The 25256-nt window shown below is 37.2% G+C and overlaps 1 protein-coding gene across 5 annotated transcripts in view; it reads right to left on the minus strand.

Moving 5' to 3' along the window:
• Positions 1–25256, minus strand: part of LOC128690283 (potassium voltage-gated channel subfamily KQT member 1) — an 840902-nt gene that overhangs the window by 325872 nt on the left and 489774 nt on the right. The gene's annotated exons all lie outside the window — the stretch shown is intronic.

A 25256-nucleotide genomic window follows, 5' to 3' on the forward strand; every position in this document is an offset into this window, starting at 1 on the left:
AATGGGAAGTACAATGCCTGCACTTTAAAGGAGGGGTTTGGGATATTGGCAGTTTGGAGGGATATGTTGTGTATCTTTATATGTTTATGCTTCTAGACTGTTGTATTCTGAGCACCTCTGCAAAAACAGTGATAATGTGCGAGTGTGGTGAAAGTGTTGAATGATGATGAAAGTATTTTCTTTTTGGGGATTTTCTTTCTTTTTTGGGTCACCCTGCCTCGGTGGGAGACGGCCGACTTGTTGAAAAAAAAAAAAAAAAAAAAAAAATATATATATATATATATATATATATATATATATATATATATATATATAATTTTTTTTTTTCTCTCAACAAGTTGGTCGTCTCCCACCGAGGCAGGGTGACCCAAAAAAAGAAAGAAAATCCCCAAAAAGAAAATACTTTCATCATCATTCAACACTTTCACCACACTCACACATTATCACTGCTTTTGCAGAAGTGCTCAGAATACAACAGTTTAGAAGCATATACGTATAAAGATACACAACATATCCCTCCAAACTGCCAATATCTCAAACCCCTCCTTTAAAGTGCAGGCATTGTACTTCCCATTTCCAGGACTCAAGTCCGACTATAAGAAAATAACCGGTTTCCCTGAATCCCTTCACTAAATATTACCCTGCTCACACTCCAACAGATCGTCAGGTCCCAAGTATCATTCGTCTCCATTCACTCCTATCTAACACGCTCATGCACGCTTGCTGGAAGTCCAAGCCCCTCACCCACAAAACCTCCTTTACCCCCTCTTTCCAACCCTTTCGAGGACGACCCCTACCCCTCTTTCCTTCCCCTATAGATTTATATGCTTTCCATGTCATTCTACTTTGATCCATTCTCTCTAAACGACCAAACCACCTCAACAACCCCTCTTCTGCCCTCTGACTAATGCTTTTATTAACTCTACACCATCTCCTAATTTCCACACTCCGAATTTTCTGCATAAAATTTACACAACACATTGCCATATATATTTTTTTTTTTTATTATCACACCGGCCGATTCCCACCAAGGCAGGGTGGCCCGAAAAAGAAAAACTTTCACCATCATTCACTCCATCACTGTCTTGCCAGAAGGGTGCTTTACACTACAGTTTTTAAACTGCAACATTAACACCCCTCCTTCAGAGTGCAGGCACTGTACTTCCCATCTCCAGGACTCAAGTCCGGCCTGCCGGTTTCCCTGAACCCCTTCATAAATGTTACTTTGCTCACACTCCAACAGCACGTCAAGTATTAAAAACCATTTGTCTCCATTCACTCCTATCAAACACGCTCATGCATACCTGCTGGAAGTCCAAGCCCCTCGCACACAAAACCTCCTTTACCCCCTCTCTCCAACCTTTCCTAGGCCGACCCCTACCCCGCCTTCCTTCCACTACAGACTGATACACTCTTGAAGTCATTCTGTTTCGCTCCATTCTCTCTACATGTCCGAACCACCTCAACAACCCTTCCTCAGCCCTCTGGACAACAGTTTTGGTAATCCCGCACCTCCTCCTAACTTCCAAACTACGAATTCTCTGCATTATATTCACACCACACATTGCCCTCAGACATGACATCTCCACTGCCTCCAGCCTTCTCCTCGCTGCAACATTCATCACCCATGCTTCACACCCATATAAGAGCGTTGGTAAAACTATACTCTCATACATTCCCCTCTTTGCCTCCAAGGACAAAGTTCTTTGTCTCCACAGACTCCTAAGTGCACCACTCACTCTTTTTCCCTCATCAATTCTATGATTCACCTCATCTTTCATAGACCCATCCGCTGACACGTCCACTCCCAAATATCTGAATACATTCACCTCCTCCATACTCTCTCCCTCCAATCTGATATTCAATCTTTCATCACCTAATCTTTTTGTTATCCTCATAACCTTACTCTTTCCTGTATTCACCTTTTATTTTCTTCTTTTGCACACCCTACCAAATTCATCCACCAATCTCTGCAACTTCTCTTCAGAATCTCCCAAGAGCACAGTGTCATCAGCAAAGAGCAGCTCTGACAACTCCCACTTTGTGTGTGATTCTTTATCTTTTAACTCCACGCCTCTTGTCAAGACCCTCGCATTTACTTCTCTTACAACCCCATCTATAAATATATTAAACAACCACGGTGACATCACACATCCTTGTCTAAGGCCTACTTTTACTGGGAAATAATTTCCCTCTTTCCTACATACTCTAACTTGAGCCTCACTATCCTCGTAAAAACTCTTCACTGCTTTCAGTAACCTACCTCCTACACCATACACTTGCAACATCTGCCACATTGCCCCCCTATCCACCCTGTCATACGCCTTTTCCAAATCCATAAATGCCACAAAGACCTCTTTAGCCTTATCTAAATACTGTTCACTTATATGTTTCACTGTAAACACCTGGTCCACACACCCCCTACCTTTCCTAAAGCCTCCTTGTTCATCTGCTATCCTATTCTCCGTCTTACTCTTAATTCTTTCAATAATAACTCTACCATACACTTTACCAGGTATACTCAGCAGACTTATCCCCCTATAATTTTTGCACTCTCTTTTATCCCCTTTGCCTTTATACAAAGGAACTATGCATGCTCTCTGCCAATCCCTAGGTACCTTACCCTCTTCCATACATTTATTAAATAATTGCACCAACCACTCCAAAACTATATCCCCACCTGCTTTTAACATTTCTATCTTTATCCCATCAATCCCGGCTGCCTTACCCCCTTTCATATATATATATATATATATATATATATATATATATATATATATATATATATATATATATATATATATATATATATATATATATATATATATATATATATATATATATATATATATGTATATGTATATATATGTATATGTATATATATGTATATGTATATATATGTATATGTATATATATGTATATGTATACAGGAAGGCCCCACTTATACGGCGGGTTAGGTTCCAGGCTACCGCCGTAAAGCGGAAACCGCCGTAAAGTGGAACACCCTTTTTTTCCACTTACAAATGCATACAAACACTAGATAACAAGTTTACACTAACATATATTAAGTTAGCAATAGAACCAGGCATCAAAAAACAATAAAAAAGTACAATACACACATAGTGCACTCATTACTTACCTTAAAATATTTATAGTCTTAATCTAGGGTGAGACAAGTAGTATTTATTGTAAGAAATCAAGTGTGGTATGTATTGTAATAAGCCAGGCTACCTTACCAGGCCACCCCACCCACACATACTATTCTATGATATTTAAGCATCCCAGAGCGATAAAATGTATATACAGTTCACTCATTACTTACCTTAAAATATTTGTAGTCTTAATGTAGGGTCAGGAGTAAGTAAGTAATTATCAGAGTATATATAAAATATGAAATAACTTTTAAAAACATTTGAAATTTTGGAGTTTCCAGACAAAATGGAGAGACTTAGTGCTTACTGAGCTCATGGAGAATGTAAACAAACAGGGTGGGGCAGGGTGACCGTATTAGAAAGTCAGGTGGGGGGAGCCGTATAGTGAGTTTTGGTCATAATTTGAAATGTCCGTATTAGCGGAACGCCGTAAAGTGAAACGCCGTAAAGCGGGGCCTTCCTGTATATATGTATATGTATATATATGTATACATATGTATACATATGTAAATATATGTATATATATGTATATATATGTATATATATATATATATATATATATATATATATTAGCAGCAGTAGCAGTCCTAGTACTGGTCCATGTAGAACCCCACAAGTTACCCTCTCCCATTCTGATGTTTCATACCTTTCTCTTTGTCACTGAAGCATTCTGGCTTTTAATTAACCCTGTCTCCTACTCTAATTTCCAGATTAATCTCTGCCCACCCAGCCATGTTTTTCTCATTTTATCTCTGCACTCTGTCACACAACATTTTTACAACAGAATTTTCCATTCTTGTATCCATGTTGGGTTTCTGTAAATAATTCTCTCTCCAAATACTTCAATATTCTTTTCCATACCATCTCCTTAACTTCCGACAGCATACATGTTAGAGATCACCCTGTAGTTCAGTGTCTTTGTTTGTCCCCTTCCTCATTTTTTTAATAGCTGTGGATCATATTTGATTTTTTTTTGCAGCTGCCCTGAATGTGTGTGTGTACTCACCTACATACAGTTTTAGGTGTTGAGCAAATACTCACCTATATGGTACAAAGGTTGAATCTTGTTTTCTAGCCCCAACCCTCAACTTGCTGTTTGCCAGATTCACCCCTTCCAGATCCATTTGGAGCCTTTTCCTTCCCTCAATCTGTTTTTCTCATTACTTTTATATTATCAGCAAACAGGGATACATCTAACTCAATCCCATCTGGAATGCCATTCACAAACCAGAAAAACCACAGGTCCTAATACTGATTCTTGTTGAACCCCACTAGTTACTCTTCTCCATTCTGATGTCTCTTCCCTGGCAATTTTTCTTTGCTTCCTCTTCCCAAGTTACTCTTTGAACCAGCAGGGTAAGTTCCCTGTTATTACTGTCTGCACCTCAAGGTTTTGCTCAAGTCTCTTGTTGGGTACAGTATCAAACACCTTGCCATCTCAGAAAAAGCAATCCCCCAATCCCTCTCTGTCTCTCGCTTGCTTCACTTCTTTTTGTTACAGAATCCTAACAGGATTAGTTAGACAAGATTTGCCATCTCTGAACCAGTGCTGGTTATTTTTTCTTAAAGAGCTTCTCTCCAGGTGTTCTAACAACTCTTATCCTAACAATCTTCTCCATTATCCTGCCTTGAATGCATGTCAAAAAAACTGGTCTGTAGTTCAATGCTTCCTATCTGGCTCTTATTTAAATGTAGGGACTACAATCACTGTTTAACACATATATGAATACTTTCCCATATCCAGTGACTTGTATATCTTAGCTAGTGGCTTAGACTGCTTCTGCTACCTCTCGCAGAACTCATGGTGACACCACCTCATGGTTCTATTAAAAGTTTCTTTACCTTTCCTCCTGCTGCATGTACAGTGTTCAGTACTCGTCAGAGTGCCCTGTCCCCCTAGGCTTTCTGGTAATGTGTGCACATGCATGCACAAGGGGTGAATCCCTATATTAAAATGTAAACATGTCAATGAATTTTAAACAATGCATGCTAATATCTTATCCTTTTTTATGCTAAGAATTATGAATCTTATGCAGATATGATGACTATTAGTGTTAAGATTTCCATTGGTTGTAAATATCCAATAAGGTATGTAGAGTATACAAGAAATAACGAAGAATAGACTGATGGTCGAAGATTTACCAGTAATGCAAATTTTTAAAAATTAACCAGTTACAGTGCTAAAGACAATATTTATGTTAATATAACTAAGAAATTGCTCAATACCTTATCCAAAAAAAGCAAGCATATGAATTTCTAATGCTGTACAGGTATTATCAATTACATTTTTTAATTTAGGTTACAACTGGTAAAAACAATTAAATGCAATTTAATAAAAGCACAATTTGCATACTCTAAACAATAAATTAGTTTTATCTTACACAGATTAAAGTAAAAGCAAAAATTTACTCAGAAACAAGTCATAAGCAAGAGGGGGCTTGAAAAGATCATTTTTTTTTTATTGAAGGTCAGGGGTATAAGTACTTACATTGAAGAAGCATTAGGGATCTTTTCCTTTTCCTCGATCTTGATGCTGAAGTCATAAGATAAAGGATGTGTGATAAAAGGGAATATAGGATAAGGAAGTGGAAGGGAATGTGGGTTAGGGAGGAAAGAGAAAAGAGAAAGAAGAAAATGTAGTTGCAAGTTCATTTTAAAAATTCGTTGAGGAAATTCCTGATATGAATTTGTTGTTTAAAAGTTGTTCAGCAGTAGCACTATCCATACAACTAAAATGTCCTGGTTTAAATTTGTTGCATTTTTAAACAACAGTTTCCCGTTTAAGTGTGAGGAAGGTACTGTGTTATATTCGCTAGGATTAATGTAAAACATCTTTAAGTGAGAGATACTAATGTTTAATACTTATGGTTATGTTAATTCTCTAACTACCTGGATGGTATAATTTAGTAGAAATTAAAGAAACCTTACTATTAAATTTTTTTTCACTTGAAGTTTATTCTTTTTCCCAGCCACCAGTTTATGATATTTTGCTTTTCTTAAGCAAATATACCATTGGAAAAGTTTCCTTAATGCTAATGTAGATGTAGTACCAACATATGACGGAAGAGTACTTTCATTAAATAACAAATTTTGGCCAATATCACAAATATAATAGGTCTTCCAAATGGAAAGTGAATGAAGTCTGGATTTTTGGTAAAGTGAGCTTTCGGGAATCAGTGTGCAAGATACCAACAGTACAAGTGACATGTAAACATCCAACACTAATACAAACATCCATGATTAGCACACAATAACTTTATAACACATACAAAGTGACCATTCTACTGAATAGAGACAGATGTGCATTTATTAATGCTTAAAACATATAGTGCTTCTAGGTGACAGGTATGAAAATGTCACAAATTATCCTGGTAAATAGTAACAAAGGCACATTTCAGTTGTGATTAGTAATTAAATGGTATCTTTAGTACTCCCATTTAAAGGCCCAAACACAGTTTCATGAAATGGCCTTGGACGTATCAAGACAAAAGCAATTTCATGAAATAGTTTCAATGTTCTGAGACAAGCAGTCTCATCTAATGGCCTTCATCAAAGGCTGAAGAATGGTTGGTAATATCATATACAAAATATTTAAAAACAGGAATTTGTTGTATGTACCTATAAAATAAAATCTAAGTTGGATTTTAAAATAAAAATCACTTGTCAAATCTACAGTGTGTGTAGAACTACAAAATATCAAGCAATATATTCAAATATACCAAAGTAGTTGCAGAATCAAGATAACTAACAATGAAGACGACTTGCAAATTCTATATTGTATGCTAAAAATTTAATGTCACAATTGCTACAGAGACAACAGTTACCCCAAAACTATCACATATATGATTATTATGCAAAGCATTTGAAATTAAAAACTCAAGCATTATCATGATAGAAAATTACTAAGAAATTACAAAAGTACTGTGAAAGGCATTGTTACAACATAGAAATTCTAGTCATTCTAAAACTCACATATTGTCTGTGGGAACAGCACTGGTCCAAGACTCAGAAGTACAGTATATTTTTGCCTATTGTTCTGGCAATGGCAGTAAATTATATACTATGTACATACTGATCTCCCACAAAATTAACTTGTACACATTACAACCATGGAATCAGGTAAAATTATGTGCCAAATTGTAAACATGAAATCTAAAAGTGTATTTATAACAGTAAAGAACTTTAGTGAACCAGATCTCATGCAAATAAGATGGTGTCCACTGAAATAACTAGTGAGAAGGTAATTTAACCCTTCGACTGTTGGTTTCGTATATATACATCTTATGAGCCAGTGTTTCTGACGTATTAATATTCCAAAATTCTGGCAGCTTCAAATCAAGTGGGAGAAAGCTGGTAGGCCCACATGTGAGAGTGGGTCTGTGTGGTCAGTGTGAGCAGTATAAAAAAAAAAAGTTCTGCAGCACGCAGTGCATAATGAGAAAAAAAAAAACTCCACGTTTTTGAATTAAAATGCCGGCTTTGAGGTGTATTTTCGTATAGTATTTATGACTGTTTTCTCGTTTTCTTGGTCTCATTTGATAGAATAGAAGACATACTACAGAAATGGAGACGATTTTGATTGGTTTTGTGATGAAAAGGTATGCAAACAAATGACATCACTGTCCAATGTGTGTCCAACTAGCCATTCTAATATGCAGTCATGAATGGGTTGACAGTATTTAAACAATTATTACAATAATGCTTCATTAAATATTCTATTTTTAGTGTGAATAAAAAATTCAAAATAGAAAGCAAGAGTAATATAAGAGGGGCCTGGAGACATGACTAATGAACAGAGAAAATGTTATTTTAGTGCTGAGAATGTCTGCATTGTTTATTCTGGACCCCATTTTGAAATTGGCATCTTTTTAAATTTGCGTGAAATTGGCCAAATTGCCTGTTTCTGACCACTTTATTGGGTAGGTGAAATCAGTAAATGGGCAGTTTCATTCACACAATCGATAGAACAAAATGAGTTCTAAAGAAATAGGTACGAGTTTGGTCGACTGGAACAATGGAACTGGCCGAAAATAGGGCTCAAAGTGGGCTAAATTGTCGATGCATATATGTCGCCAAGATCACTAACTTCGCGAGAGCGTAATTTCGTAAGTTTTCCATCAAATTTCGTACTTTTGGTGTCATTACTATTGGGAAAAGATTCTCTATCATTTCAATAGAATTTTCTTTTTTTTTTCCAAATATTTTGCGACACAAAGACAGTCAAAGGGTTAAATTAGTATTATAGGTAAGAGCTAAACCAGTAGAAGTTAGAGTACCTAGACAATAGGAAATGATCAAGGAAGGGTAGACCCAATTTCTTAGATCAAGATCCCTTCTCCAGCATTAGGGTACCTCCTTCAAAGGAGTGAGAAAGTTAAAAAAAAAAAAAAAATTTATATATATATATATACGTATATATATATATATATACGTATATATATATATATATACGTATATATATATATATACGTATATATATATATATACGTATATATATATATATACGTATATATATATATATACGTATATATATATATATACGTATATATATATATATACGTATATATATATATATATATATATATATATATATATATATATATATATATATATATATACGTATATATATATATATACGTATATATATATATATATATATATATATATATATATATATATATATATATATATATATATATATATATATATATATATAAATACAGTGGTACCTCGGTTTTCGCGATTAACCTGTTTGAAGAAAGTCTGACGATAAACCGAATCGTACGGAAACAGAAACAATAATTCACATGAGAAAATGTAAATCTAATTACCCAGTTCCAGACACCCAAAAATATTAACAAAAAATACATTTTATAGAGAATAACTATAATTTTCATAGGTAGTAAGTTGGTAGACAGCAACCACCCAGGGAGGTACTACCGTCCTGTCAAGTGAGTGTAAAACGAAAACCTGTAGTTGTTTTACATGATGGTAGGATTGCTGGTGTCCTTTTTTCTGTCCCAAACATGCAAAATTTCAGGTATGTTTTGCTACTTCTACTTACACTTAGGTCACACTACTCATACATGTACAAGCATATACATACACACACCCCTCTGGGTTTTCTGCTATTTTCTTTCTAGCTCTTGTTCTTGTTTATTTCCTCTTATCTCCATGGGGAAGTGGAACAGAATTCTTCCTCCGTAAGCCATGCGTGTTGTAAGAGGCGACTAAAATGTCGGGAGCAAGGGGCTAGTAACCCCTTCTCCTGTATAAATTACTAAATTTAAGAAGAGAAACTCTTGTTTTTCTTTTTGGGCCACCCTGCCTCGGTGGGATACAGGTTTGACGAAAGAAAAAAAAATAGTTTTACATACAAACTAGGGCATACAAAAACCGAGGTTCCACTGTACAATTCAATTTAAATGAATCTGGATGAAAAATGTAGCTAGAAAGGTGAATTTTCAATTATGGTAATAAAAAATTTATCTTGACAAATAGGTTATGATACTAAAACACTTAAGTGTTCAAATTAATGTTTGTGAGCAATGTTCAAATAAACCCTGCAGGAAATGCCTTATCTCTACACTGTTGATGGTAAAGTATCTTAAATCACAAAGTGTGTATTCATATTTTATATAAACTAGATAATTAACATACAAGGTGAAATTGTAATCAGTGAAATGAATTTCATCCAAACGGTGCAATTGTTTATACAATGAGATTAGACAAAGGCCCACTGTAACTTTTGTAATCCAGTTTTTAACTCCCTGTACTGCACAGAGGAGGAACCTAAGGTGAATAAGCCATCTGCTGTTGGGGGAGGGGGTGGGTTAAAAAAATGTACCCATGACATACCTGTGACTGGCTTAAAAAGTTGGTCTACTCATGCAACCCAGCCTGGGACCAGACTTCCCCATTAACTGCCTGGTCAATAAGGCTGTTGCTGCTAGATCCCCAAAGACCTACAGAGCCATCACAATCTGGTTGGTCTGACATGTGAAAATTGGTCCAGTCTGCTCTTGACAGCTTCTACCCTTCTTGGATGCTAAGACACAAACTAAGAGATACAGGAAGTGTTTATAAGTATCAGTGAAGGAGTGAGACAGATTATTAAACTACCTAGGAGTTAGGGTTAAAAGGAACTACTTGCATGGGAGGTAGACAGATGAAGGAACTACCTCTGAGCAAGAGGTGAAGGAACTGTTTTTTAAAGGCAGCGAGCGAGAGAAATGAAGGAAGTATTTACTGGTGTGATGACAGTAAGTGGAATGCTCTAACATGTCAAAAGAGGTTAACTACACAACCAGGCTGATTTACACTTGTTGGATATGATCCAACTTACTGCTAAAAATTTAGGCAATGTTTTGATAATAGAGGGTGAAGAGCCAATGCTTGCTTACACTGAAAAATAAGAATGTGGAGGCAAAATGAACATGTTAGCTTGGCTCTCACGTAAGTAAAAAATCATTCACTTCATAATATGAAACAAGATGCAGGGAAAGATTATGATTACCACAAAACACTTAAACAAGAGCAACAAAAATACTGTATAAGGAAAAAAAAAAAGTTTATAATTTGTTTGAAGTGCCACCAACCAGTGAACACCAATATACCAAAACAGCAAACTGCACTATATTATCTAAAGGAAGTCAAACCTAATTTTAAACTAAACTGATGGCTTGAGGTATAAAAAAAAAAAAAAAAATAACCTCCATTTGTGGGACAAAATTTATTGAGGAATGTAGAACTAACAATAAAGGGTAGACAAAGGAAAGCAATACAGTGGGTTCTCCACAGTGGTTCTCACACTGTCTTGGTCCATGGACCACGGAAAGGTAAAAAAAAAAAATTTGTGGACCATCATTTTGGAGGCTAAAATAAGGATACTTGGATCACTTGCTGCTGCAGACCCAACTGTAGTAGTACTTTGTATGCCTATAGATAACACTAGTAAAGCAAGATTTATTACAGCTATCTGAACAAGTTATATATAAACCAACTAACACAACACTGCCTTGTTGGTCAGCTGGTGGAAGCTTGTCTTGTGTCACAATCAATTCCTAACATTTACCAAATGTAATTAATGTTCATGGTTGAGAAGACAGAAAAATCTATGCCACAGAGAGCAACACTAAAGTAAGGGATTAGACTGGCTGGACAACAGAAACTATAATTAAACCACACCACACCTGTTCAACAACACTGGATGAATGACAACCACTCAGCATGACAACTACAACTATGCTGATCCTTAGTGCCAGATGCAGGGTTATGCAGCTAGCCAGCCTAAGCTATTGTACAGGAATAGTAAAGGAATGCCAGCTGGATGGTAGTGCCTGCTCACACCAAGTGACTTTGAACAATGTTCCTGTGGTTCACCAAAAGTCTTCATGGACTACCAGCTGAGAACCACTCCCCTATTATGTCCTTGAAAATCATTCATTACTTAAGTGTTCAAATAACCTATTTTTCCATAGACAACCATGTTATAATCAGAGATGCCTTCCCATAACATTCTAAATAAAATTTCAGCTACTTTTTAACACTGAAATTAAAAATTTATACAGCAGAACTAATGTCCTCCTCCTCCCTTCCTCTTTTTCCTCCCCTCCTCCCCCCTATCCTTCCCACTCCTTATCTTTCTCTCACTCACATTCTTTCTCCTCACATTGGCTACAACACACACTACAAATGCTCCCTCACTGTTAAGATGTGGGTGTTAGGCAGGAGGAACTCCAGGCCACCCTTCAGCTGGAAGGTCTCGCCTGTGTGAAGGCGAAGTTTAAGGCTGAGCATCAATCTTCTGACATCACCACCAGTGTGTCTGAAAGGACTTCTGAGGCTTCCTTTTCAATCACCGCATTCCTACCTCCGATGCTCTGCTCTGGCAATGCTGTTCATACTATCAAGACCTACAAGTGTTCTCTGGATGAGCTTTTATATCTTCTGCAAATCTTACTCTAGGACAACCTTGTCTGCCATTCTAGTGAGGTAACATTCCAGAGGCATATAAGCCCACTGAAATCCGTCAATTGCATTAAGGTCTATCTGGTCTTCTGCTCTGAATTGGCATAACAGTGGTAAGGCTCCCCCCTCTCTCCATCCCCCTAGAAAACTGTCCTCTTTGTATTGCTTTTGAGTACAAGGTGGCACACTTCAAAGGTTCAAGGAGTTCATTACAAGATCCCTACCATAACTCTCATCCCAGGATGAACTTAGTCAAGAAAAGGTGCACACAACTTGCACTGCTTCCCTATCAACCACAAGGCCACTGGAATACTGGGTGGCTCCATTCTATGCCTGGTTGGAGCTTTTAGTAACTACATCTCCCTTTCAGCTTCCTGACTAAAGGACACTCTTCTGACTGGCCTCTATCAACCAGTCCTCTGGTCTCATGGCTAATGATCGTCTTCTCTCCATTTGAGTGTGGTGCTTAGTCCCTATGGTATATACTCATGCAGGTGAATAGTGAATATCCACGTCCTTGACACCAGAGGCACGACAGGCTCTCTGGCCTTGGCAGACCATGTTCTCATACCACCAATTCTAGAGAGCATGCAGCTCACCAGCCAGATGTTCCTCAGGCACTATACATGCCATATCCCTTTTAGTTCCTGGAATTGCCTTCCTTGAACATAAGAAAAACAAGCACTACAGTAGGCTCTTATTTTAAGAATACCCATAACAAGACAACTCTCTCATTTCCTCCTGCATTTACCTTATCTCTAACTTTCTGCCATTTTCTTACTCAATTTGATAATGATAATGAACATATGAGTAAGGCACCTGTGCAACATTTAGGAATCTTATTTCTTCTCAATTTTTAAGCTATAACTCTCCTATAGGTGCCATGGTATGTACCAAGGTTTGGAAGTATGACAAACCATACCCGCGGCCAGGATTGAACCCACGGTCATAGAGTCTCAAAACTCCAGCCCGTCGCGTTAGCCACTAGACCAGCTAGCCAGTATGATAAATGTTTTCATTATATAAAAAGACTTACTCAGATTACTATAATTTCAATGCAGCCTAGAACACTTTGTAATGATCCTTTGTGCATTAAATTGGGTGAAAAACCAAACTCATGTACAACAGCAGCAGCTCAAACACTTAAATAAGTCTTAACATGAAAGAATCATACAAGATGCTTTCCCAAATCAACCCCACCCCATTTCCTCCCAGAAATAAGGAGAGCCAAATTCACTGGATAACTTGCAAAACGTGTATCCTGTGAACATTCCTTCTGCTGGCAGAGTATTAAAAAAATACAAGAGTCACAACTCAAACATTTTTAAGTACTTTCAAAATTTAACTGATTGGCTCATTTACATGACCATTATTTTTAACTTAAGTGTCCCTACCTAGATCTTTTTTTTTTTTTTTAGTTACATAAAAAATTCCCACCTAGCAATATAAATTATATATTGTAATATTTAAGCAAATTATATACATGTATAGTGCAGTATTCTATTTTGTTCTCAATTTAAATTTATAATAAAACTAATAAAAAAATACTTCTGGTATAATCTGAGACTATTTTTTCAACTGACAACTTGAGAGTACAGTACCAATGCAAAGCCCATAATATGTATTCATAGCAATTTTTCCAATTTAAAAATCAAATTTCTGTATAATAAAAAAAGCAATACGTACTGGCTCAAAAAATTGCATACAATAAAAAATGGCAATACATACTAGCTTCCACATTATCTGTAAATATTTACATACTGCAGCATCAATAAAGGTGTAATTACAATTTTATTTCAGTTCTACTTCCTTTAAAATAAAGTCTATTATGGTAGGCTATGTTTTTTATTTAGTTAACTTTAGAGTTTGCTATCTGCGGAGGTCCATAGCCTAATATAAGTCATTGGAGAGATGGGATGAGATAGTTAAGTAGATGGGACAAAAATAAAGATACATGACTAAACACAATACAAGCAAAATTTTACAAAAATTAAGACTACAAAACTTGAGAAACAAATGCCATCAAACAATATAAGCAATGCAAAGTCAAGCAAATCTTTTTTATACATTCAAGATTAGAATAACTTTCAAGATGTACACTGTGCAGACTGGTATTATGTACATCTAGTATATCATTAACAGTGACATATTACTCTCCACAGTGCTCTAAAAAAAAAATTCACTGGCCATACAGTATCACTAATATTTAAAATTTGCTCTAACTAGCTTGAAATAGTACAGTAGGGCCCTGCTTTACAGCGTTCCGCTAATACAGACATTTCGAATTATGACCAAAACTTGCTATATGGCTCCCCCTTTCTTTCTAATACGGTCACCACACCCCACCTAGTTTGTTTACATTCTTCATGAGCACGACTCTCCATTATGTTTGAAAACTTTCCAAAATTTCAAGTTTTAAAGTTATTTCATATTTTATATATACAGTGGACCCCCACATACCGTTGGCATCACATAACGTTAAATCCGCATACCGATACATTTTATTGCTAAGATTTTGCCTCGCATACCGCTAAAAAACCCGCTCAACACTATTCGTCCGAGACGCGTCTAATGTGCGGCCTGAGCCAGCCTCACATGTTCCGCCAGTGGCATTGTTTACAAGCCAGCCTCCGCGGTAACATCCAAGCATACAATCATAACATTTCGTATTATTACAGTGTTTTTGGTGATTTTATCTGCAAAATAAGTGACCATGGGCCCCAAGAAAGCTTCTAGTGCCAACCCTGTGGTAAAAAGGGTGAGAAATATTATCGAAATACTGTGGTACCATGGTCAACTGCTGATGCTGCTGCTGCTGTAGCACTGTTAGCTGCTGCTGCTGCTGCTGTACCATCAGCTGCTGCTGCTGCTGCTGCTGCTGTACCACCATCAGCTGCTGCTGCTGCTGCTGCTGCTGTAGTACCGTCTGCTGCTGCTGCTGCTGTAGTACTGTCTGCTGCTGCTGTAGCATCGTCTGCTGCTGCTGTAGCATCGTCTGCTGCTGCTGTAGCATCGTCTGCTGCTGCTGTAGCATCGTCTGCTGCTGCTGTAGCATCGTCTGCTGCTGCTGTAGCATCGTCTGCTGCTGCTGTAGCATTGTCTGCTGCTGCTGTAGCATTGTCTGCTGCTGCTGTAGCACTGTCAGCTGCTGCTACTGCTGCTGTACCACCGTCAGCTGCTGCTGCTGTACCACCGTCAGCTGCTGCTGCTGTACCACCGTCAGCTGCTGCTGCTGTACCACCGTCAGCTGCTGCTGCTGTACCACCGTCAGCTGCTGCTGCTGTACCACCGTCAGCTGCTGCTGCTGTACCACCGTCAGCTGCTGCTGCTGTACCACCGTCAGCTGCTGCTGCTGTACCACCGTCAGCTGCTGCTGCTGTACCACCGTCAGCTGCTGCTGCTGTACCACCGTCAGCTGCTGCTGCTGTACCACCGTCAGCTGCTGCTGCTGTACCACCGTCAGCTGCTGCTGCTGTACCACCGTCAGCTGCTGCTGCTGTACCACCGTCAGCTGCTGCTGCTGTACCACCGTCAGCTGCTGCTGCTGTACCACCGTCAGCTGCTGCTGCTGTACCACCGTCAGCTGCTGCTGCTGCTGCTGCTGTTGTAGTACCGTCTGCTGCTGCTGCTGTAGCACTGTCAGCTGCTGCTGCTGTAGCACCGTTGTTGGTGTGGCTTATTGAGAATACCAAGAAACAATTAACCCCAGAGGGTTAGCCACCCAGGATAACCCAAAAAAGTCAGTGTCATCGAAGACTGTCTAACTTGTTTCCATTGGGGTCCTTAATCTTGTCTCCCAGGATGCAACCCACACCAGTCGACTAACACCCAGGTGAACAGGGAAAAATGCCTGGAACTAGTGCTCATATTGGTGAATTTAAAGCCAGCAAAGGTTGGTTTGAGAGATTTAAGAATCGTAGTGGCATACACAGTGTGATAAGGCCTGTTCTGGAAGAAAATGCCAAACAGGACCTACAGTACTCAGGAGGAAAAGGCACTCCCAGGACACAGTGTCTCATCAGTCATTGCTGCATCTTCAATAAAGGTAAGTGTTATTTATTCTTCATTTAGTAGAGTAGTACATGCACAATATATACTGTGCATGTACTACTCTACTATTGTGCATGTACATTTCATATGGTAAAAATTTTTTTTTCATACTTTTGGGTGTCTTGCACGGATTAATTTGATTTCCATTATTTCTTAAGGGGAAAATTCATTCGCATAATGATAATTTCACAAAACAATGAGCTCTCATGAATGGATTAATATCGTTATGCGGGGGTCCACTGTACTTTAATAATTTTATTTATGTGTAACTGTACCTAAATAAACTTACACACTGTGCTGGCATGCAGGTACACATTAAAATAACTAAGAGTGTCTTATTAGTCTCGAAGATGCCATTTTAATAATAATAATAATAATACACAATCATAATAACTCTGAGGTGCATTAAATGTGGCATAAAAAGTTAATAGACATTTTGCTTAATCCATCTATGGTATTTTTTTTTCAAAATTATATAATAAACATGCTACATAACATATAAACGTGATAAATACACTCACAGTAGAATAAATTAACAAATACGAGATTTTTTCCAGTCGTCAGTGTAGGAAAGAATAAAGTTTTCTCTGGTCCATCACCAAAGAAAATGTGTACACAATAATATTACTGGGGGTAACTGTATAAAATTATTCCTTTCATATGCCTTCACCCCGAGCATCATCCTTCTAATAATGGTGTGTTACATGACAATGGGAGTGTTGCTCTTTATTTATTCTACTGTCACCGTGCCCCACCCAGTTTGTTTACATTCTCCACGAGCTTCATGAAACTTTCTGGGAACTTTCCAAAATTTCAAGTGTTTTAAAGTTATTTCATATTTTATATACACACTGATAATTATACTTACATGTACCTTATTTTTTTATTTTTTTTTTATTATCACACTGGCCGATTCCCACCAAGGCAGGGTGGCCCGAAAAAGAAAAACTTTCACCATCATTCACTCCATCACTGTCTTGCCTGTATCTAAATACGTGTATCTAAATAAACTTACACACTGTGCTGGAGTGCAGGTACACATTAAAATCACTAAGTGTGTCTTATTAGTCTTGAAGATGCCATATTAATAATGATAATAACACAATAATAATCATTCTGAGACGCATTAAATGTTGCATATTACGTTAATATAAAAATTTTCATTAATCCATCTATGATATTTTTTCAAAATTGTATAATAAACATGTTACATAACATATAATGATGATAAATATGCCCCAGAATGGAATAAATTAACAAATATGAGATGTTAAGTGTAGATTAACGTGTATTAACCATAACTAAACACATTCGTCTGTCTGTTTACATCCTCCATGTCTCCTCTCATTTACTTGTTATCTCTCGTTTATTCATTTTACTTTCTTTACTCACATCTCACCCTACATTAAGACTACAAATATTTTAACGCAATTAATGAATGTACTGTACAGTGGAATCCCAGATTTCGTCCTTAATCTGTTCCAGAGGGTTGGACTAAACCCGAAACATACGAAAACCAAAGTAATATTTCCCATAAGAAATACATGAAATGTAAATACAATTAATCCATTTCAGACACCCAAAAATATTAACAAAACATAAATTTTATAGAGAATAACTATAGTGACGCAGCTCTTCAGTGATTAGCTCTTCCCTGTGATTGTCCACAAACTCTTCCACATCCTGGCCACTTACATCAAACCCCATGGACTTCCCTAAAGCCAGAATAGATTCCACAACAGGTGTAGGGTTGTCAAGTTTACACTAACTTATATTAAGTTAGTAATAGAACTAGGCATTAAAACACAATAAAAAGCAAAATACATACACAGTATATTCATTACTTGGTGAGTAAAGGTGAGTAGTATTTATTTGTAGTCCCAGGTGGATGTAGTCAGCCTGGGCTATACCTACCGGCTACATACATGGTCCACAGCCATATATTTTACAATTGACATAACATGTTCACAGAGTTTAATCATTTCTAACAACTACCTACCTTTAGATGCCATCATAAACAAAGGTAGAAGTAATGAATAATTCATGCCAAGAATTGTAAACAAAAGCATTATGTAAAGTGTATTAAGGGCAGTGACTGGGCCAAATGCAGTCATACTGCTTTCTCTAATGCTGGACCAGAGAAAACAATGTTTTCCCTCCACCAACTCGCCCCTCGATAGCACATAAACACTGCATGTTTATATGCTATGTAACATGTTTCTTATATAATTTTGAAGAAAATATCATAGATGGATTAATGAAAATGTCTATATTAATGTAAAATAAGACATTTAATTTGCCCAAGAGCAAGTCACAAACATATGAGTGGCCCAGGCAGACGTGTCTGACACTTATGATTTCCAGGTGGAGGTACGAAATCTGGATGAAAATTTTGCCTAAAAAAGTGGTCCAAATCCAAAATACAAAATATGAAGTTCCACTGTATGTATATGCATTTTATCACTCTGGGACACTTCAAATGTACCGTAGTATATTACGTGTGGGTGGGGTGGGGTGGGGTGGGGTAGAGGTAGGGTAGGGTAGGGTAGGGTAGGGTAGGGTAGGGTAGGGTAGGATGGGGTAGGGTAGGGTGGGGTAGGGTAGGGTGGGGTGGGGTAGGGTGGGGTGGGGTAGGGTGGGGTGGGGTAGGGTAGGGTAGGGTGGGGTGGGGTGGGGTGGGGTGAGGTGGGTTAGTGGGGTAGGGTAGGGTAGGGTAGGGTAGGGTAGGGTAGGGTAGGGTAGGGTAGGGTAAGGTAGGATGGGGTAGGGTGGGGTAGGGTGGGGTAGGGTAGGGTGGGGTTGGGTAGGGTAGGGTGGCCTTGCCAGACTATCATACTTCCCACACTCGACTTCCTACAAATAAACACTACTCACCTTTCATCCTACAATAAGACTACAAATTAAGGTAATTAATGAATGTACTGTATATGTATTTTATAGCTCTGGGGTGCTTTAAATGTCATAGTATATTATGTGTGGGTGAGGTGGGGTGGGGTGGGCCAACTACCACACCTGACTTCCTACAAATAAATACAACTCGCCTCTCACTCTACATCAAGACCACAAATATTTTAAGGCAAGTAATGGGTGTACTGTGTGTGTATTTTACATTTTATTGTCTTTAATGCCTAGTTCTACTGCTAACTTAATATATGTTAGTGTAAACTTGTTATATGGCATTTATATGCATTTTTAAGTGGAAAAAAAATGGCATTCTACTTTCCAGCAATGTTCACTTTCTGGCGGTAGCATGGAACCTAACCTGCCGTAAAAGTGGGGTCCTACTGTACATCAAACAAACGAAAATACAGTAAAAGGAGACCTGGATATGAACAAAAATTTACACTACTTGGAGACTACTGCACACAGGAATACCTTCTCTATTCTTTAACTTACATTCAGATCCTATGAAAAAGAAATGAACTGCAAAATATACCACAAAGTATGAATCAGGAGAATTACAGTAGAACCTCTACTATCCACCACAAAAACAAATTTTATTTTTCTTCAACAAACCAGCCATATTCCACACAGACAAGGTACCCTAAAAAGAACAATGAAGTTTTTCCTTCAAAATTTAGTAATTTATACAGAAGGGGTTACTAGCTCCTTGCTCCCAGTATTTCAGTCGCCTCTTATGACATTCATGGCTTATGGAGGAAGAATTCTGTCCCAATTTTATTTACTCATCATAAAAGTGTACAAGGGACAGTTGCATGACAAGAGAGTTGAAGCATGTTGCCAGTAGAGGCAAGCACAGTGTATAAATTTCTTCACACACTTGTACACTCGGGATATATTCAACTTGTGTGTTGTATACTTTTTTTTGTTTTTTGGTAGGTTTTAAGTAGTGTGTTTAGATGATAATGGGTCTTTAGAATATGTTCTTCACTGATTGTTTAAAGCTTTAATCGGATCATACGTTAGTACTGTACTTGCACATTCCAAATGACCAACATGCAACAAGTAACAAACTTAGTATTACTCAATATGGGGAAAAAAAAAAAAAAAGCAAGTGAGAAGAGTACCAACACCTCAATCCTTAAGCCTTGAATCTTGTAATTCAACTGGCACCACACATCTATAAGCTCTTCAGAGGGGCAGTTCCTATTGCCACATAATCCTAACATGCTCTCCCTCCTTTTTATCTTCCTTCTCCTAATCTCTAATCCTATTCTTCCCTACTCTCTAAATCTCATTCTTATTAAAAATCCTCCTCCTCCTTCTACTTAGAAGTAATCCTCATGCATCTGGAGATCAAATGAGCAGCATCATTGAGTGTCCTCCTTCCTCCACAGTTTGAGCATTCACAATACCATCACATCATATACCAGAAAGGACAAAAGTTAATAATACTTACTACGTATTACTATTTTAATACCTTGTATAATTAATACCATCTGCTCCTGATGTAATAAATGCTTATTTGCAAAAATATAGTAACAATACATTCAGTAAAATAATGTTAAGTTTTTTACACTATATGGTTCACCAATGAGAACCTAAGCTATAGGTCAAAATGAACTATATCACCACTATATAGATATTAAAAAATATGTATTGATAGTAGAGGTTCCATAGTAATTTGGTTTTTTAAATTAACGTAAGTAATCAGAGCATATCAATATTTAATTTTGTTAACATACTATAATAAGAACCTGCAATCCATCTTATAATGTATAATTAACAACCAACAGCTATTGTATCAATTATTGTACGAATGAATACTGGCATTACCATACAACATTAAGATACAACAGCAACAAAGACTTTGTTTTTTTTTTACTACACCAGCCATCTCCCACTTATTCCTCCCCAGAAAAAAAAAACATTTACAATCAATCATTCAGTAACCATCTTGCCAGAAGTGTGCAGACATTATAGTTGGACGATCCTCCAAACCTCAACATCCTCACCCTCCTCCAAGGCGGCCAACATATTTTTTTTTTTTGTATTTTCAACTTCCTGAACTCAAGTCTAGCTAACCAGTTTCCCAAATCCCTTCATAAATATTACTTTGTCCTCACTCCATTCATTTTGAGACAACATGCCCCCACAAGGCTTCTTTACCCATTACTAAAAACACAAAGGTAGTAAGTAGGTTAGGATAAAATAATCAACGATGGAGGTACTGTATCACTGTGCTGCTATGGGTGTGACACAGAACCCTGTTAAACATTGTATACTGTGACAGGGAAGACTATGGGTCTCTCTTCTGTCTTAAACATGCAAGATGACAGGTAGATCTTGCTACTACTACTATTAACATCCAGTATACACTTATATGTATGCAATTGTGCATGCCTGTGTATATACATCTGTCCATGTTTCCTTTCAATTTCTTAACAGTTTGCCCTTGGTGTTTCCGTCCAATCTCAAGAGGTGGGTTAGAAGACATTCTCCTCTTTTAAGGCTAGTAACCCTTTCTTCCATCTTACTAAAAAAAAAAAAAAAAAAAAAAAAAAAAAAAAAAAAAAAAAAAAAAAAAAAAAATCTAAGTTGGGGGCATTTAAATATGTACGGGTTAGTAAATATAAGAAATAACTGATTATTAAGGTTATTAATTAAAATAAGCTCAATGTTCTATCAGTAACTGAAACAAAGCTAAATGAGATTAAATCAAGTGTATTTAACAGAACCAGAGTTAGAGGAAGAGCAGTGGTAATATTAAATGAACTATGGACAGAAATGAAGGGTTATAAGTGTATAAATACAAGAACTGTGCGTATTAGAAAAAAGGCAGGATGTGAGTTGGTTATAATAAGTGTTGACGCACCTAGAGGTGAGAGATGTGTAGCAAGATTTTGGGGTGGGTATTGAGTGAATGTGTAGGGAGTTTTGAGACAAGCAAGAATTGTTGTGGGGAATCTCAATGATAAATTAAGTGTTGTTAATGGTATAGCAGGTAAATGAATATACACAGAAAGGGGTTTGGGATAAATGATATGAGATAGGTTGCAATGATAATTTGTTAGAGTACTTAATGAGTAGACTTCTGGATATGAATATTTTTAGAGTGACTTATGTTTGATCGTTATTTAGTAGTAGCTAGAGTAAGAGACTTGCATGTGTGATGACACCATAGTTGTTTAACACTTTTATAAATGGTATTGTAAAAAGTAAATGCTAGTGTTGGGGAGAGTGCCATCAAAACAATTTGTCTAATACAAAGTGGGAGTTATCCCAGTTATCCTTTGTTGATGACATTCTTTTGGAAGACTCTGAAGATAAATTGCACATGTTGGTGAAGGAAGTTGGGAGGGAATGTAAATAAGGAAAACTAAAAGACCATACAAAAAAAAGCAAGGTGATGTGATCAACAAAATGTATACATCATGAAAAAGTGAATATTAGACTGGAGGGAGGGAGCGTGTAGAAATGAATGTACGTATTCAGATATTTAGAAGTGGACTACAGAATAGACGAGATGTAACTGGTTTGTTGAGGCATCTGTGGAAAGAAGTTCATCTATGCCAAAGCATTGTGAAACCAACACTTTTATATGAATGTAAGGCTTTAACAGTTGCAGAAGTGAGGAGGCTGGAGGCAATGGAGATTTTCTGTCTGAGAGAAATGTGTTATGAATATTAAACATAGTATTCAGAACACAAAAATTAGAAAACTGAGGGAAAGTTTTCTCAGAGTAAATTAGCATGGCAACACCAGCCAGCTTCTCTCATGAAGTGAGAGGCACTAATCAGGTCACTACCCACCAACCTCCCCATATGGGTTAGGGTACAAAGAGGGCCTCAGTTTACAGAAAGTGGACATAATTAGGAGGGCCAAGAATGGGTTGTTCAGGTGGCTGGGACATTTAGAGAAGATGGAACAGCATAGGATGGTCAAGATGGTGTATAATTCTGAAGTGGAAGAAAGGATAGGGATAATCTGGAAGAGTTCATAGGAGGGAAGATTAAAGTTCTGTGTGCTAAGGGCTTGAGAATTCAGCAGACTTGTGCGAGCATGTTAGGTCAGAGTGGAAACGAGGTTTTTAATGTTCGACATGTTGTTGGAGAATCGTCTGAATTGTGATGCTAAAACACTTCTGGCAATACAGCGACTGAATGGCTGATGGTGAATATTTCCTGTTTTGGGGGTAATCCTACCTTGGCAGGAGACAGCTGATGAAGTAGAAAATACAGACACGCATCTATCATGTAAATATTTACAAAAGTACTGAAATACCTGTAGCAATACACAGAACCCTTTTTATGCAACATTCAAAAATGATAGACTAGAACAAAACTAATAAACAAGCAATAAAATGCATTATGCAAAGTCAAGCTTTGTTTTACCTGATTTGTCTCCTGGATGTTTTGAGAGGATGAAAAAAATGGCTGATAAATTCAAATTATCTCAAAACAAAAAGAATCTTGTTTAAACAAATTATACAGACATTCACTAAATTGCAAATAGCAATGAAATGCCCCATTCAGTGTACAGTATTAACCAAATACAACACAAAATCTAACAATGTATAGCTCTAAGCTCTTCTTAAATACTGAAGGATATACTGCACATTAATATACAATCTGTATTATACAGTATATACACACACTCCCATACAATGAAAGGCTAAAACACTATGGATATCCTCATTGGCCAAGAGCAGAAAAAGAGGACACTAACCACACTTAAGGTCATATACAGATATAAAAGAATAGATAAAAATGATTCCTTAATATATAACAGGGAGAAGAGGCCCAAGACAGAGACAAAGGAATTCTAGAAAGTTTTTCCCCATAGAGTAGTGAAATGATTAATATATTAAAGAAGGTCTTTAATGCTACAACCATGGCTGCTACTCTGCAGCAACAAATGGGCAACTACACTACCCCCCCCATCCATACACACACAAAATGTCAAGGAGTTAACTAGGCAAATTGCCAGAAAATATCATTATGAAGAGAGTTTTTGAACATCTCTAAAGAACAAGATTCTTCACTGAACACAGGCATGGATTTAAAGACCAAGCAAAGAGGAGAGATAAGGAGGCCATAATTCATGACTGTAAAGTAGTTTGTAAAATGATGCCACACAGGAGGCTGCTTAGCATACGAGAAAAGCAAGCAAGGGTAAAAGGAGAGGTAGAAACCTGAATAAGAGAACAGTTGAACACTGAAAGGCAATATCACTACATAAAAGAGAATGTAACAAGAGTTTCACATGGATCAGTGTTAGGACCCATATGGTTCTTGTTATATATAAATACCTAGTTACCGAAATTAGTTCCTACATATATCTACAGACAATGCCAAAATAATTAGGTTAACAAAATTAAGATAATGAAAGGAGGCTGCAAGAAGGCCTTTGATATACCCAATTGTTCCTGCAGAATAATAAATTATTAAAGGAAATTAACCAAAGTCATGGAAAAGTTGTACAACAGGAAAAAGGAGGCCAAAAACAGTACTATCTAGGGAAGAAAAGAACCTCACTGAAATTGTTAACGACAACAACCTTGGAATTACCATTGCCACAACCTATTACTTACAAAATACAAAAAATGTAAGATAGAGTCTTAAAAAAAGGATGCAACAAAAAACAAAAATGAGCCACAGAGATGTTAGAAAGTACTTGTTCATTGTAAAATTAACAAGTGGAATGAGCCAAGCAATAATATAAACAAATGCCATATAGGGGTTCAAAAACCATGACAGGGTTCAATTATGTCAGTTAGGTTTAAAATTAAAAAACATGGCACCAAGAGCTGGAGCACACTTCTTGCAAACTCAAAAAGCTTATTACAATAAGCAATTACCCACTCTCTCCCTCTTTACACACATACAAATTGCAAGTGGTCAGATAAGTGGTTGCTTGAATTCAACCCCAGTAAATGCAGTCATGAATGTTGAGGAAGAAGCAAGATTGGAAACAGGATACAGACTAAGGGAACAGAGGCTCCAGACTTCATTCAAAGAGAAAGACCTAGGGGCAAGCACAGTGCCAAGCATAATGCCAGAGGATCACACATAAGCCACATAACCTCTGCAGCCAATGTTCAGGAATCTCAATAAAGTCATTCTGGGCTCTTTATACAACATACATTAGACCCAACTTGGAGTACGCAGCACCAATATGGAA

The sequence above is a fragment of the Cherax quadricarinatus genome, chromosome 32 (assembly GCF_038502225.1).
Source record: "Cherax quadricarinatus isolate ZL_2023a chromosome 32, ASM3850222v1, whole genome shotgun sequence".
In the NCBI taxonomy this organism is placed as follows: Eukaryota; Metazoa; Arthropoda; class Malacostraca; order Decapoda; family Parastacidae; genus Cherax; species Cherax quadricarinatus.